This window comes from Mustela putorius, unplaced genomic scaffold (assembly GCF_011764305.1).
Source record: "Mustela putorius furo isolate JIRA1106 unplaced genomic scaffold, ASM1176430v1.1 tig00000174_pilon_pilon_pilon, whole genome shotgun sequence".
Lineage (NCBI taxonomy): Eukaryota > Metazoa > Chordata > Mammalia > Carnivora > Mustelidae > Mustela > Mustela putorius.
This window is the reverse complement of record NW_025421304.1, coordinates 15,418,611-15,422,293: the sequence shown is the minus strand read 5'-3', so window position 1 is coordinate 15,422,293 and position 3,683 is coordinate 15,418,611. Positions and strand designations below refer to the sequence as shown.

Sequence of the window (3,683 nt, the reverse complement as noted above, 5' to 3'; positions counted from 1 at the left end):
GGCTCAGTGGGTTGGGTCATTGCCTTCGGCTTGGGTCGTGATCCCAGGGTCCTGGGATAGAGCCCCACGTCGGGTTCTCTGCTCAGCGGGGAGCCTGCTTCCCCCTCTCCCTGCCTCCTTCTCTGCCTGCTTGTGATCTCTGTCAAATAAATAAATAAAATCTTTAAAAAAAATAAAAAATAATAATAATATAGTATTCAAAAGTGTCGAGGTGGCCATCAAGACAGGGATATTTGCAGAAGGATCAAACAGGTCAGGTAGGATTACAAAAACCATCTTTACTACAACACGTTTGTTTCCATCAAGTAAATGGTACCAGCAACTTTGTAGAGTGGTTCAAGACACATTGGGGCTATGCTGTTGCTGTGGGCTGCCAATCTCCTTCCTAGGATTCCTGTGCAGCTGGGACTACATTTCCCAGAACTTCCTTCCCAGTTCAGGGGTTAGAACCTGTGAGAAGCCCGGATGTGGGATCTGCAAAGTAGAAGAGAAGTCATCTTTTTCTAGAGGCCATTTGTAGCCAAGAGCCTAAGATGATGCAAGGTTTACAGCAGCTTTCCAGAGAACTTCAAGAATGACTCAACTTTGGCACTGCAGCCCAAAGGGGTGAAGAGGAGATTCCTAGACTTGCTTAAGAATTGTGGGACCTTCCCAGCAAACTCTTGAATAATCACTCCTGTATATGCTAAAATGATGTAATAGGAGTTCTGGAAATCAGTCAAAGATCTACAGCAACCAAGCAAAGGCCCAACCAAGAAAAAGTCATACTCCACTGGTAGGAAATACGGTTTGGTTTTACCCCCCCCCCCCCATGGCACAGTTTGGGGGAAGAAGGACTGCAAGTCCCAGTTCTCTTCCTGAAATCAGAGAGAGCAGGATGGACCTAATTCGTGATGTTCTAACCTGGGGGGGGGGGGAGGCTGCCTGAGGGACCAGCCTCTGTGGCATCTGATCTGGAGCTCAAACAGGAAGCAGTGGGTGTGATTCAAGAACATTCAAGGGAACTACACCCCTGCAGAATCCTGAGGCAAATGATTACTGATTGGGGAGCATAAGAAAGCAGGGAAGGCCCAAGAAGAAACAGAGGTTAGACTCGGGAAAATGAAGACATTTAAAAATGGTCACAGGTAGGGCACAATATATAGGCCCAGGAAAGACTTATGTCCAGAAAAGACCTGAGAAGACCTCAAACTTTCATGAGAGGCTGATCCCAAGGCTCAGAACTTGCCTTGCTAATTGGTGAAGGTCTTGCCCACCAGTCTGCAAAGACAGGGAGAGGTGGCTGATTTTTTTAAATACCCAATTTTAAACAACAGATCACAAGGCATACAAAGAAAAAACAAAATAAATCTCCAGACACAGTCCCTGAAAACACACAGGCATCATACTTACTTGGCAAAATCTTTAAAAGAACTGTCTTAACATCCTTTTGTAGTTCATAAGCATGATGACTGAGTATGAGCGCCTTGTCTGCCTTGAACCTTATGACCTTGGCACATTACCCATCTGATATAAAAAAAAACAACAACAAACAAACAACCAAAAAAAAAAAAAAACTATCTTAAATAGACTCTAACAGCTAAAAGAAAACACAAAGAACTAAAAGAAATCAGGAAAACAACATGTGAACAAAATAAGCACTTGAACAAAGAGATTGAAACTATTTTAAAAGAACCAAGAGTGGGGATGCCAGGTGGTTCAGTTGGGTAAGCATCTGCCTTCAGCTAAGATTATGATCCCAGGGTCCTGGGATCGAGCCCCAAATCTGGTCTCTTGTTCAGCCGGGAGCCTGCTTCTCCCACTGCCTGCCACTCCCACTCTTGTGTACGTGCTCTCTCTCGCTCTCTGATAAATAAATAAATAAATAGATAGATAAATAAATAAAATCTTTAAAAAAAAAAAGAAAGAAAAGAAAAACCTAAAGGAAACTCTGAAGGTGAAAAATATAATAACTGACTCAGAACATTCACAAGAGTAGTTCAGAGCAGATACGAATAAGCAGAGCAAACAATAGCAAACTTGAAGAGGAGTCATTTGATATTATGAGTCTGGGGAGCAAAAAGAATGAAGAAATCAAGATTCAAAGGGACTTATGAGGTACCATTAAACAGGTTAATATATGCATCAAGGTGGTCTCAGAAGAAGAGGGTAAGAAAGGAGCAGAGAGATTTGAAGAAATAATGGCCCAAAAGTCCTAAATTTTAGAAAACATATGGATCTACCTATCCACAAATCTCAATAAATTTCAAGTTTATTCAAGGAAAAACATGCATGTCCTTTTGTCCAAAAATCTGACTTTAGAAGAGTTTTTCTGTAAGGAAATACAGTCATCTTGAACCTGGGTGGACAGTTAGCTACAAGTGTTTGTCACAGCCATTTTGTAGTTGTGAATAGTTGGACCAACCTATACATTCAATAATAGAAGTTTGGGTAAATAAAGCATATCTGTAAGATGAGACATTGTGCTGCCATTACAAAATGCTGACAATGTCCAGAACTGAACATAAAGAGAAAAGAAGGACTTATAAGATGCCATGTGTTATCTTATTTTTGTTACTCAAGTGTGTATATCTATTTGTGAGAGAGAATTTGGAAAGATGGCCATGAAAGAATGAAGGGTAGGTTTTGTCTGAATGCATGAGATTAAGGATGTGCTTTTGTTTTCTTCTTTCTGCTTCTATTAAAAAAAAAAAAATTTAGGGACCCCTGGGTGGCTCAGTTGGTTAAGCAGCTGCCTTCAGCTCAGGTCATGATCCCAGCATCCTGGGATCGAGTCCCACATCAGGCTCCTTGCTCAGCAGGGAGCCTGCTTCTCCCTCTGCCTCTGCCTACCATTCTGTCTGCCTGTGCTTGCTCTCTCCCCCTCTCTCTCTCTGATAAATAAATAAAATCTTTAAAAAAAAAATTTAAAAACTGAGAATAGCTAGTACCAAAAAGACAAGAAATAACAAGCATTGGCAGGAATGTGGAGGAAAGGGAACCCTTGTCCACCATTGGTGGGAATGTAAATTGGTGCAGCCATAGTGGAAAACAGTATGGAGATTGCTCTACAAATTAAAAACAGAACTACCATATGATGCAGTAATTCCACTGCTACATATTAACCCAAAGGAAAACACTAATTCAAAAAGACATGTGCATGCCTGTGTTATTGTAGCATTATTTACAATAGCCAAGGCATGGAAGCCACCGAAGTGTCCACCAATAGACGAATGGATAAAGAAGGTGTGGTTTACGTGTACAAAGGAATATTACTCAGCCATCAAAAAGAATGAGATCTTGTTGTTTGTGATAACATGAATGGACCTAGAGGGTGTTATGCTAAGTGAAATAAGTCAGACAGAGAAAGACTAATACCACACGATTTCCCTTGTATGTACAATCTGAAAACTGAAACAAATGAACAAACAGAAAAACGCAAATAGGCTTGTCAATACAGAGAACAAACTGATGGCTTCTGGAGGGGAGGTAGAAGGAAGGAGGTGAAACAAGGGGATTCAGAGGTACCAGCTCCCAGTTATAAAATAAATAAGTCAGGGATGCCTGGATGTCTCCGTTGGTTAAGCATCTGCCTTCAGCTCGGGTCATGATTCTGGGGTCCGGGGATTGAGCCCCACATTCGGCTCAGTGGGGAGCCTGCCTCTTCCTCTCCTTCTGCCTGACACTCCCTCTGATTGTGCTCT

General features: G+C 41.8%; 1 pseudogene; it reads left to right on the top strand.

The window, feature by feature from the left end:
* The first annotated feature begins 1,423 nt into the window (after positions 1-1,423).
* On the top strand, positions 1,424-1,512 carry LOC123391055 (annotated as a pseudogene).
* Positions 1,513-3,683: the final 2,171 nt, after the last annotated feature.